Genomic DNA, 13,320 nt, shown 5'->3' with positions numbered 1-13,320 from the left:
GGTGGGAGTTAGACCATCATTTGTCCTTGCCTTCTAATGGCGGAGGGTCACATGTAAGTTCTTTGTGGACCTCCATAGAATATCTCCACTATAAGCTTGATGAAAGAGGGCAAGAAATTCTCTTGCCACGGGGATGAAGGAGAGAATGAAACTCAAAACACGGTCTTTACAAATATTATGTCCTCCTAAGAATTATCTCTCATTCACCCTCATGAAATCTCAAAGTGGCTGAGGAAACTCAAAATTCTTAGACCAGATTCTATAGAATTTACATTGTAAACATGTATGTGGTGATAAGGCAAACATTTTAGCATGTTCAATGTCAGTGACTGGTAAAGATTTCAATTTTTTATATCCTGTTATATCTGTATCATTATATTTATGTAGCTATGTTTTTTATTTGTACCAGTTTCCTCAGCTTATTATTTATCTTTCAAGGATTGTTCTTTGAATTTACTAAATATTACATTTGCTGGTACACCGTAATTAATTTAACGTCTCCTCTATTGTTGTTCATAAAGTTGTTTACAATTTTTAAAATAATATAAAACAATATTGATTTATAAATATTTAACCAAATCCCTAATCAAAAACTAAGGATAGTCACTTAGAAATGCAACGATTGAGTCTACATGCTTGAATTGTAGGGTTTTGAGCATATAGTATCAAATTTACCTTCTAGTAAGTAGTATGATAGTATCTTTTTTTTTCTTTTCTGTACCAGTAGGAACATTGGGTATTATAATTTTTAAATATATTTGATATTTTACTAAATTAATTTAAAAATGTAGGGACTACCATGGTTATATTTAAGACTTTTGCCTTCCTTCATTATAATTTAAGGTTTACAGTATTCAAATTCAATGTATTATTTCAAAAGAAAAAAACATGTTTAATGGCATTAAACTATCACTTATCTTTTTGAATACCATTCTAATATTGGGTTATTTTAAATGAATAGGTAAAATGATAGTAAATACTTGTTGTTAAGATAAAATAATCTATAATTACTTATTTCTTACCAAAACAAGTATAAAAAGTGAGATTCTTTGTGCAAAACATAAAATATCTCCCATCCTTTTTAAGAAATTTCCATTCTTTAGACTGGAATTGCCCATTTTATTTCTTTTCCTTATTTTTTTTTCCCGAAGTGTGCAGGACTTATTCTGCCAGAGTTATTAATGTGTCAGCATTTCCATCCTTTTTGAGAGGTTTATAAATCAACCATAAAAAATGTGATACTGGCGTAAACTTGGCATATATTCTTAGCCCAGAAGCATTATTTTTTTTCACACTTTTTAAATGAAATAGTTTGGCTGCTATGAACCTACAAAAAGGCAAAATCTAAATGTTTTCTGACTCTATATATGTTATGCCCTTTTCCTAAAAAGATCTGTTCAACAAAGAGGAAAGGAAAATTTAGAGACAGTTCAAGATAACAGCTTCAGGGAAGTCATTACAACTTTGCCCTGTCAAAGATTTCTGTGTTAATAGCTTCATGTATACATCAATGCATACATAATAATAACTTTAGAACTTGTTTGACTCCCACTTAGGCAGCAGTGGGAAAACATAGTCAAGAGAGAACAGACAGCATACAAACTGAGGTATTTATTTAAACATTTTAACCACTGAAATTCTTTCTTGTTATCACCCACATTTTTGTAACCAAAGCTCACTGAATATAGTTAATAGAAGATAACATAGCAGAAGTGGCAACATGTTACAAAAAAGGAAAGTATACAAAGCTCACTTATAGATCTGCTCAACATCTTCTCTCTCTACACAGTGCTCTGGTTTCTTGGAGTCGGGCGGTTGGGGGGAGGTGGGGAGACAAAAGGAAAAGAAAGATTTCATTATTGTTGCTACCTAACGCTTTTTAAATTTCAGAAAAAGTCTGAGGCATTTTTTTATTTGATTATTTTAATACGTGAAGACATTCAAATAATATTAAGAAAAATTGCCTTATATCAAATATTTCTGTAATTATCTCACTTATAAAGCTTTCTTGAAGTAGTAACCACATAATCATTGAAAAGCAATTATGAAGAATTAAAATATACATTTGTTGTTTCTTTTCTTCTTCCTACTTGTAAAATAAACATTGCCCAAATAGTAATAACTAAGAGAAATTTTATAGTCTTACCACATAGCTGATAATCAAAAGTAAGAATAAAGTAAGTCTAGAGTATTTGTTTGAAGTGTATCCTCTATATCTTATATTTCAAAGGGGAAACTGAGGTGAGTGTTAATAGGTAATCATTCCCTAAGGGAACCTACTTTTTCAATGAAATATTTAGTGTCTCACACAAAAATCACCAAAAACCTCTTGACAGAGTTCATTGACCTTGAACAGATGATATTTCACTACCAAAGACTGCCAGGTTGTTTTACCAAGAATATATTCCAAGTAATATCTGATTTTATATTTCTACTCTAGAAAATGTCCTCCCTATTAAAAGCATAGGAAATAAAAAGAAAACCTTGGATGGAGGATAATATTTAAATGTAGAAGGAAAGAAGTTTCCTAGTATGATAAAATATTGCCCAGTTCCTGTATCTCAAAGAACAAATAAGATATTTCACGTCCATATCCAGATGGATTTTGCCTCGCTCTCATTTCATAATGATTCAACCATTTTCAAATCACAGATTCTATTCTCAGATCAAAAATTATTCATCACCAATGTCACATAGCTTTTTCTATAATATATACTACAATTCACATAAATCATTTTGGAGGGCCATATGAAAATAACTCTGACTTAAGATTTAATTCATGGTTATTATAATTTATAAAATTTCTGACAATTAAAGAACTTCAATAGCATACTCATCAGATTTGTTTTCCTCTCTCTATTTCTTCATAACAGAAATACTCAGGTCTACAGTACAAAAAAATACTTAACTTGTGTTTCATTTAAAATTAGATCCATTATTAAGATTCTCTTGGGGCTACAGAGCCTAGTAACAGGTCAAGAAATGTTTATCTGCAGGGAGAGCAAGGCTTTGCTCCAAACTCCAAAGGTCCTGTGCTACAACTCACCTACAAGGACATCCCAAGGGCCCCTAAGGGCATCCCTGTCTGCCACCGCCACTGTAAACCCCATTGGATCTGCTGGATCACACCTGGACCTGCTGCAGATCTCTCTTCTGTTCTGGGCCTTACTCAAAACCAGCAGCTCTTTGGGTCTATCAAGAAATGGGCCAGTGGGGCAGCTGGGTGTCTCAGTCGTTAAGCGTCTGCCTTTGGCTCAGGTCATGATCCCAGAGTCCTGGGATCAAGCCCCACATCGGGCTCCCTGCTCGGCGGGAAGCCTGCTTCCTCTCCCACTCCCCCTGCTTGTGTTCCCTCTCTCGTTGTATCTCTCTCTGCCAAATAAATAAATAAAATCTTTCAAAAAGAAAAAAAAGGAAGAAAAAGGTCTGGAGTAACATACCCAAATGAGGAATTTGTTCCTTCCCAAATCCAAAAGGCTCCCTAAGCATTGTCCCTTGTGTGTGTATGTGTACGCGCACGCACATGCATATGCATGTGTGTACTTGTGTGCGTGTGCACACTTACAGTCCTACCTTTAAGAAATAGGATCATCCTTTTCTTTAAGAAGAAGAAAATGGATTTGAGAGTTTAAATAACTCTTACCCTGAGTCACTTAGATAGGAAAGAGCAGAACTAAAGTTTCAACAAAAGATACATTTCGTCTGTTTGAAAGATTATGTTCTTTCAGTGACATCCTACTCTCCTTCCCTTGTACCCTCTCCCCTCTCTGGCTTTATAGAAAAACTAGGCACTCTTGTTGTAGCAAATACAACAATGATAAGTGCATTCATCCACTCATTTCACATATTTTATTAATAACTTACCATGTGTTAGGCCTACACTTAGTATTGAGAATATAAATATTAAAAGGTATCATCATTTATATCTTCCAGTAGCTGAATCTAGTGCAGAGACAAATAGTCAGACTAAAATTATATATTAGTTAGTTATACAGATTAGCATAAAAAGAAATGTGGTCCCAGATTTAGTGGTGGGAGAAGAGAGGAAGGAGGGTTTGTGTGTGTGTGTGTGTTAATTGAAATAAGGCAGGTCTGTATTAAAAGACAAAGAAAAGTGTGTAAAAGTTGCTAACATTATAAGAATTATAAGTACCTTGGTATTGCTAGAGTGTAAGTACATAGAGGAAAGAGATAAAATTAACTAGATAGATAGGCAGTGGCCCCATCATACAGAGCTATATATATGCAGTATGGATTAGAATGCTTGAAATATTTTAAGCATAGGCATGGGGAGAGAATAACAGAATCTGGATACTAAAAATAATATTCTTTTGGCAATGTGGAGCCTGGTTTTGAAAGCATGTGATCTACTACAGGTGAGCTATGCCCCTTTTGACAATTAAAAAGACATGACTACAGGGGTGCCTGGGTGGCTCAGTCATTAAGCATCTGCCTTCGGCTCAGGTCATGATCCCAGGGTCTTGGAATTGAGCCCTGCATTGGACTCCCTGCTCGGCGGGAAGCCTGCTTCTCCCTCTCCCATCCCCCCTGCTTGTATTTCCTCTCTCACTGTCTCTCTGTCAAATAAATAAATAACATCTTAAAAAAAAAAAAAAGACATGACTGCAAAATTCTTTGCTACTCTTCTAACCAAGAAGTTGAATCTCTTAACTACAGAGAACAAACTGATGGTTGCCAGAGGGGGAGGATGGTGGGGGAATGGGTGAAATAGATAAAGGAGATTAAGAGTACATTTAATCTTGATGAGCACTGACAAATGTATAGAATTGTTGAATCATTATACACCTGAAACTAACATAGCACTGTATGTTTATGATAGATAGATAAATGATAGATAGATAATAGATAATAGATCGATCAATCAATTGATAGATAAAAGAAGTTGAGTCTCTTAATCATCCCTTGAATCTGAGAAAAGAAGGGGAGATAAAAACTTGGTAGACTAATGTAACCATCCAGTCAAGATTATTGTGAGCCTTATCTAGGACAGTAGCCTTAAAAATGGAAGGGAGGTGTTACATGTGAGAAATGTTTAAGACATAAAATTCTGAAGAAGCATACAATTTGGTAGTGACAGACTTGTAGATAAGAATCTATAATGAAAAGCAGAGTGTAATAGAGTTATAGTAACAGACACTATGCCTTGAAGCATATGCCAGACACTCTTGGTGCATTACTCATATCCTCTAGGTGCTCACCTTTCCAGACTTGCAAATGATGTCCACCCTGCCTGAGGACTTTGGCAGAGCCCTTCTGCTAGAGGCATCCAAGAGACAGTGCCCCTATGAGCAACCCTCAGCCAACATTAGAATTTCAGGATAAATAAATACTTCATCATCCTCATGCCCTGGGTATGATAATGATGAGGACTTTTCTATTCCATCTCCCTCAATTACTAGAGGAACTGAGGCTCAATAGCCCACAGTGGTGACCAACTCATTAACATACCCTCTTCTCCCTTCCTCAGCCCCGAAGAGTGACTTTTGGGGTCTCCTTACAATAAACTACTCTCACACAAGTCCTTGCCTTAAAATGATCTTTTGAAAATTTCTATAAACCAATAAAAGGTAAAGAGATTGAATTAGTAATTTTGAGACTTCCCACAAAGAAAAGTTCAAGTGCAGATGACTTCATTGGTAAATTCTGCTAAACATTTAAAGAAGACTTAATACCATTTTTTATAAAATCTTCCAAAAAATGAAAGAGGAGGGAAGCCTTCTCAATTCCTTCTATGCGGTCAATCAGTATTACCATGATACCCAAATCAGACAAAGACATCATCAGGAAAGGAAACTATAATATCCCCTATGATTATTGCATAAAAATCCTCAACAAAATATTGCAAAACAAAACCAGCAACATATAAAAAGGAATATAGACCATGAAAAAGTGCGATTTATCGCACTTTTTTGCAGAAATGCAAATTCACTTAACATCTGCAAAATGATCAATGTAATACACCATGTTAATAGAAAGAACAAAAACCACATGATCACTTCAATAGATGCAGAAAAAGCATCTAACAAAATCTGACACCTTTCAGGATAAACATCCTTAACAAGCTTGCAATTGGAAGGACCTGTGTCAACCTGTTAAAGGACATCTACCAAAAAACCCACACTAACAATCCACTTGACAGTGAAGACTGGATTCTTTCCCCTTTATAGCAGGAACAAGAATGATACCCAGTGTCCTCTGTTTAGATGGTACTGGACGTCCTCACTGGGGCAAAAAGTCTGGGGAGTGATTTCTAATGGGTATGGGATTTCAATTCGGGGTGAAGAAGTGATCTGAAATTAGACAGTGAAGGTGATTGCACAACACTGTGGATATACTAAATACCACAGAATTATAAATGTCAACAGCATGAATTTTATTATATGGGGGTTGTATCTCTACAAAGGTCTTATTAAAAAGAAATGATAACGACTTGACAAAATTCAGCATCTCATTTTTTATTTTGAAAAGCTCTCAGCGAACTAAAAATGTCCTCTATCTGAAAAACATTCTTGAATAAACTTAAGCTAACACCATAATTATATATCTAATATTGAAATATTGAATGTTTTCTTCTAAGATTAGAGACAAGCAAGGATGCCCACTGCCACATTTCTATTCAACAATACACTAGAAATAAACTCTTTATTCACAGATAACATGATACTATTTTTCATATAAAATTGTAAGAAATTTACAATCAAGCTGCCAGAAATAAAAAGTGGATTTAGCAAGACAATATTCCAAAAACAACTGTATTTCCATTACTTCCAGCATAAATTTAGAAAATGTAATTTAAGAAATACCATTTACAATAACATCAAAATCTTAAAATATTACAATTACGTTAAATGATTTAACAAGATACAGAGAAGGTATCTATAGTTAAGATTATAAAATGCTCTTTAGAGAAATTAAAGACCTAAATAAATGGAAAGATATGCCATACTCATGAGTTGGAAATGATTAAGATGTCAATTCTTCCCAATTTAGTCCATACTTTTAATGCAATCCTGATCAATATCCATTTCTTTGTAGGAACTGAAAAATTGATTCTAAAATTCATATGGACATGCAATGACCAAGAATAGCCCATAATATATTTAAAAAGAAAAATGTAGTTGGAGGACTAACACTGATTTCAAGACTCACTCTAATGTGACAATAATATACCAGTTTGACATGAGCTTAAGGATAGGAATAGGTCAGAGGAACAGTATTCTGAGTCTGGAAATAGAACAACACAATCGATTTTTGGCAAAGACTCCAGAACAAGTTTTTAAAGAAAGAAAAATCTTTTCAACAAATGTTACTGGAACAAGTAGATAGATAGGAGGAAAAAATATACCAAAATATACAAAATCAAAAATCAATTTGAGATGGATCATAAAATTAAAGGTGAATGTTAAAACCATGAAACGTCTTTTAGAAGGAAATATAGGAGAACATCTTTGCAGCTTGTGGGTCCGCAAAATTTCTTAAAGGGAACACCAAAAGTAATAATCATGAAATAAAGCAATGATAAAATATTTTCATCAATTTTTTTAAAAAACATCAACTAAAACCCCAGTAATAGAAAATGAATAGGCAAGCTACATACTGGGAGACACTATTCACACTACCTATACTTGCAAAGAATTTTTTTTTCTTCCTGTGTTTTTGTTTTTTGTTTGTATTTAGAGAGAGAAAGAGAGCATGAGAGGGAGGGCAGGGGAGGAGCAGAGGGAGAGAGAGAGAATCCCAAGCAGTCTCCATGGCCAGTGCAAGGAGTCTGTCAGGGCGCTTGATCTCAGAGCCTGAGATCATGACCTGAGCCAAATCAAGAGTTGGGTGCCTAACTGACTGAGACATTCAGGTGCCCCCCCTGCAAATGATTTTTATAAAGAAAGTTTACAAATGCTTACATAATAAAAAAAATTTTTTTAAAGAAAAAAAAATGCGTACAAGTCAGTACCAAAATATAAGCAAAAACAAAGGCAACCCAATTGAATATAGAGACAAAAGATTTGAGCAGGTACTTAACAGAAGAATAAGATTAATAACCACATGAAAACGTTAGCATCACTGGAGAAAGGCAAACCAAAATCACAAAGTATCACTTTATGCCTGCTAGAATAGCTAAAATTTAGATTCTCGATAACAAACATTGACAAAAATATGGTGCAATTTGGACTTTCCCATATTGCTGGGAATGTGAAATGATTCAACTACTTTAGAAAATTGTCCATTTCTTATGAAGTTAACTATATATCTCCCCTGTGGTCGGATCATTCCAAATATCATCTCCATAAACAAAGACATGAACTAGAATGTTTAGAGCAGCTTTATTCATAATAACCAAAACCCACAAACAACTCCAAAGTCCAAGAGAATGGATAAAGAAATTCTGAGGTGCTCTAACAATGGAACACTAGTCATCAACAAAATCACATGAACAACACATCCATGATCACAGGCTAGGTCCGTTGGGAAGCAACTACTGAGGATGTAGGACTGCACAGAATTATTGGAGAGTAACACCGGAAGAAAGAGGAAAGAGAAAACTTGATTGGTCAGAACTTTTCATGCCTTTGCAGTCCTGAAGTTTTCCGCCAGCTCAGTGGGAAGCTTATGAGCAAAGACTTCCCATAGAGGGGCTCTGCATAGGGTGTAAATGTCTTACATCAAGACTTTACTGCCATTGGCTGGAGGCCACCTCAGTAACAGCATGATCTCACCTACTTCTGCCTTGATGTGCCATTGTATGAGACCAGCCCTCAAAGAAAGTGTAACCCAGACTCAAAGCTGAGGTCGATCATGAAGGAGCTTCAGGTAGAGGTTATCAGCTGACCACAATTCTTGCAGTTGGACAGTGAGTTCTTTCTTGTTGGGGGACTCAGAGCAGAATATTCTATATCTGCTATCCTCAACAAACATAAATGAATCTGAACCTCATTATTTGAGTAAATGAAATTAGACACAAAACCAGATGTACTGGGCGCCTGGGTGGCTCAGTTGGTTAAGTGACTGCCTTCAACTCAGGTCATGATCCTGGAGTCCCGCATCGGGCTCCCTGCTCGGCAGGGAGTCTGCTTCTCCCTCTGACCCTCACCCTTCTCCTCTCTCTCTCTGTCATTCTCTCTCTCTCAAAAATAAATTAAAAATAAATAAATAAATAAATAAAACCAGATGTACTATATGAGTCCTTTCATATGACAATCAAAATCAGGTATAACTATGTATATAGAAACCAGAATAGTGTTTGTCTTTGGGAGGGTGAGAAATGTCTGGAACGGAGCATGAGAGAATATTCTGGGATGATGAAAATTTTTATCTCATAATTAGTGTACTGAATGTATCACTCTATTTGTCAAAAGGCATCCACTTGTACAATAGAGTTATACATTTCACTGCAATTTTAAAAATCTCTTTAACCACTGTCCCTCCTTCTTACAGTAAATACAAAAGATATAAGCATCTGAAACTTAAAATAGCCATCAAAATTGCTTATAATTCTCTATTCATTTACAGTTGCCAACCAATGATTAGCTATTAGGATAACTGGGTTTGAACACAGGCAGTTGAATCTTGATTGTCATTTAACTGAGCATGATGTGAGTGTGTGTGTGTGTGTGTGTGTGCACGCCTGTTTTCTAGGTGAGTACAGTTGTATAGTTGTATGTATATAGAGACAAGCCTAGGTCTGCATTACTAATCAACTGCACATTTTAAATAAGTTCAAGTATGACTATATACAGAGTATGTCCAGACCTTCTTTTGAAGTCTCCATGAATAGCCAGTGGGGTGGTTATACACATGTGTGCATGCATTCAAATTAATTCTATACTCAAGTTATTTTACTGAAATAATACAAGCGTTAAGGATTCATGTAAAAGAGCAGCTCTGCCCTTCTGTTCTCCCCAAAGGAAAGTATTCCCTTCTACTTGTTCTTGTATTTATCTTAAAATTTGTTTATGATTTTCATATATTACCACTGATTGATTCTGTATTTTATTTTATTTTTTTAAGATTTATTTATTTTAGAGAGAGAGAGGGAGAGAGCATGATCCGGGAGAGGGGAAAGAGAGAAAGAGAGGCAGAGTATCCCAAAGCAGACTTCCAGCTGAGTGTGGAGCCCGTGGTGGGCCTTGATCTCACCACCCACAAGATCATGACCTGAACCATAATCGAAAGCCGATTGCTTAATCGACTGAGCCACCCAGATGCCCTTTGACTCTGCATTTTAAATATTATCTAATGACTTGTTTTTATGGTAGATACAAATTTAGTCCTTTTACACCAATAATCCCATTCTGGATTTTTTTCCACCTATCATTCTAACGTAATCTTCCTACTATTTACTTAATATTCATACTATTTTGAATGTACAAAAATAATACATTGCTAAGTCAAGTGACATATTTATTTTTTCTTTCCTGTATGATTAGTAGTTTCTCCTATTACTAAAAATTGCCTTGTATTCATCTATATTAATCTATAGCTTCCAGTAGATATTAAGTGCAATTTCTCAAATGTTCAGATATCTTCTAGAATTTATCACTTCAATTTATTTGCAACACTCTTGCTCCTGAATACTTATATCTTCTGCTCCAATATGAATTGGTTATTCTTATGGTCTACACATAGCTCTTATCCTGGAACTTTTTTTTCTTGACCATCTTTTGCCTATCTTTTGGGATGGATTTCCAGTTTCTTTGATCTCATGTTCTTGTCCTTTCTTATTTAACTTTCTCAATTTAGTAAATTCCTGATCACGTGTGCAAAGATGGTAATTTTTTGAGAAGTTGCATATCTGATTATGTATTTTTTGTATCTTCACATTGGATTCATAATTTTTCCCAGTATTGAATTCTATGATAAAACCAAGATTTCCTCAGAATTTTTCAATCATTACTCTTTTTGTCTTCTGACTACCATTACTACTGAGAGTCTCTTGACTATGTGTGAACTTCGCTAAATAACAGTCTTATTTTTCTTCTCTCTACAATCTTTGAGCTCTTCATTTACTCCTTTTGATTATGCAAATTTAACAACAAATATGTATTTTAATAATCATTGTTTTAACACATATATTGTAATACTTATTTGATAATTTTCTTCCATCTCTTTTCTCTATTTTCTTTCTGAAATTCATTAGTCAGATTTTTAACCTTCTAAATCAAATCTCTAATCATTTCAAAAAATTCGGTTTTCTCCTATTGTCTCATTGTCTTTTTTGGTTATTCTCTGCAAGATTTCCCTAAATTTATCTCTCATTATTCCCCCTTGAAGTAAATTTTGCATATTATATTTCAGTAATATGATAGAAGTAGACTGATAGGAACACCTGTGTGTTATGATCGACAACTCCACTAACCTACATCCATCTGCTCCTATATGCGTTTCTTCCCTCCTGTGACAATGAAGAAATTGTCTGTCCTCCCATCTAAGGTGACACCACTGCTTCATTTGTTTATTTTTGTTTATTTATGTTTTCATTCATTTATTTGTGCCTATGTTTGTTTAACAAATATTTATTATATGCCGGTTTCCTAGCCCTCTTGTAGGTGGGACAAATGAAAAAATGCCTTCATAGAGTCTTATTTGAGGAGCCAAGAAGACAATTAAGAACAACAACAAATTACACTGGATGGTTAATTAGAATATTATAACTCAGTCCTTTGCATGTTTTGAAGGATTTTGCTCCTGCAACCAATCCCCTCATCTCTTGCATCATCAACATCAATATCTATTGAATCGCTTCTATTAGCAAGTAAATACTCCATAACAAATTCCAAGTTAAAAAAAAATTCTTATACTTTGTTGGTCCCCTTTACCTACTGACACATTTCTCTGCTCCTAGAATTTGTTGTCTGTGCTCAGTACCATCGCTTTTCTGTGTCCTTGCTTCTTTCTCACTCCAACACGTTATGAAACTGCTATTTCAAGGTGACACTTTTGCCAACACTAATGGACAATTCTTAATCCTACCATCACCTCCTCTTCACAGGGGAAATAGTTGATCACTCTTTCCTTTTTGAAATATTTTCTGCACCGGATTTTCAGAATACTCTCCTTGTTTCCTCCAATCTTGTCAGCAGTACTTAGTCTCACTTTCTGGCTAAACCTCTAAATACTGTCTGACCACTTACACGTAGTCTTGGCTTACTTATCTTAGCCCACTTCTCTTCACTAGCCAGACTCCTCCAGTCTCAGGTCTAAATGCCTTTTGTATGATGACAAGCCCAAACACATATAACCAGGTGCCTAGTTTCGATACCTTCACTAGGATAACAACTAATAATAAGAGCCTAACAGTAATTGAGTAATTTTTATGAAACAGAAACTGTTCTAAGAAGAGTTAGAACATCAATTAATACATCTTATTTCCCAACAACTAATTTTACAGATGATGAAGCTTAATATTATATAGCTAATAAATGATTTAACCAAATTTAAACCTAAACAGTCTGGTTCCACCTGCCCATGCTCTTACCTACTACACTGTATTTCTTTTGGCTAATTACCAGCTGGCATTTCAGACTAAATACAGAAAGACACTTAATTTAATTCAAATTTAGATCAGATTTGTTTCTAGTAGAAACCAATGCAATATGTATGCATGTTTATACGTAAATATACAACCCATATTTAAAGATTAAACAATATATGCTCAGGGCAAAAATGAGGTAGAAGCTGATTTCCAAGACAGTCAACAAATGTACACTCTCCTAAAATAATATTTTGTCTGTTTTCTGCTTTCATTCAGCTGAAAATGTGGTCACTATCAGTATTAACGTTAAGGAATCAGCAGTGAAGAACACCTAGAGTCTGTGGTAAGGATGTAAAAAATATTTATAAATATGAAGGTAAAAGCCTGTTATATATGTAAATAAATTGATCATCAAATCTAGATTATTTCTATCAGCTTATTGCTGAATGAAACTTAAGATGACAAAAATAGGCTAAGATATTTCTACAGGATAAATGAACATGTTTCTTGCTTCACGTGACATTTACTATTGATTTGATATAATGTGGAATGATATCATAACTGAAATAGTAATAGACTATACCAATAACTGAAAGCGGCACAAATTGAGTACAAACAACATGAAAAGAGAGAGTCACCAGTTCACTTAGTCAATAAAGATCACAGCTTTCCAGATCATGCTTGAATTGCTGCTATTAATCACACTACCCACTTACAGCAGACAATATTGTGCAGCCAATGATTGATAATCATTTTGGACATAATGGCAGGTCTTCCATGAACCAGGAAGACTGGGCCACATATTTGAGATCTCACAGATTGTCGGAATC

This window comes from Neomonachus schauinslandi, chromosome 4 (assembly GCF_002201575.2).
Source record: "Neomonachus schauinslandi chromosome 4, ASM220157v2, whole genome shotgun sequence".
Classification (NCBI taxonomy): domain Eukaryota; kingdom Metazoa; phylum Chordata; class Mammalia; order Carnivora; family Phocidae; genus Neomonachus; species Neomonachus schauinslandi.
Note: the sequence above shows the minus strand (reverse complement) of the source record.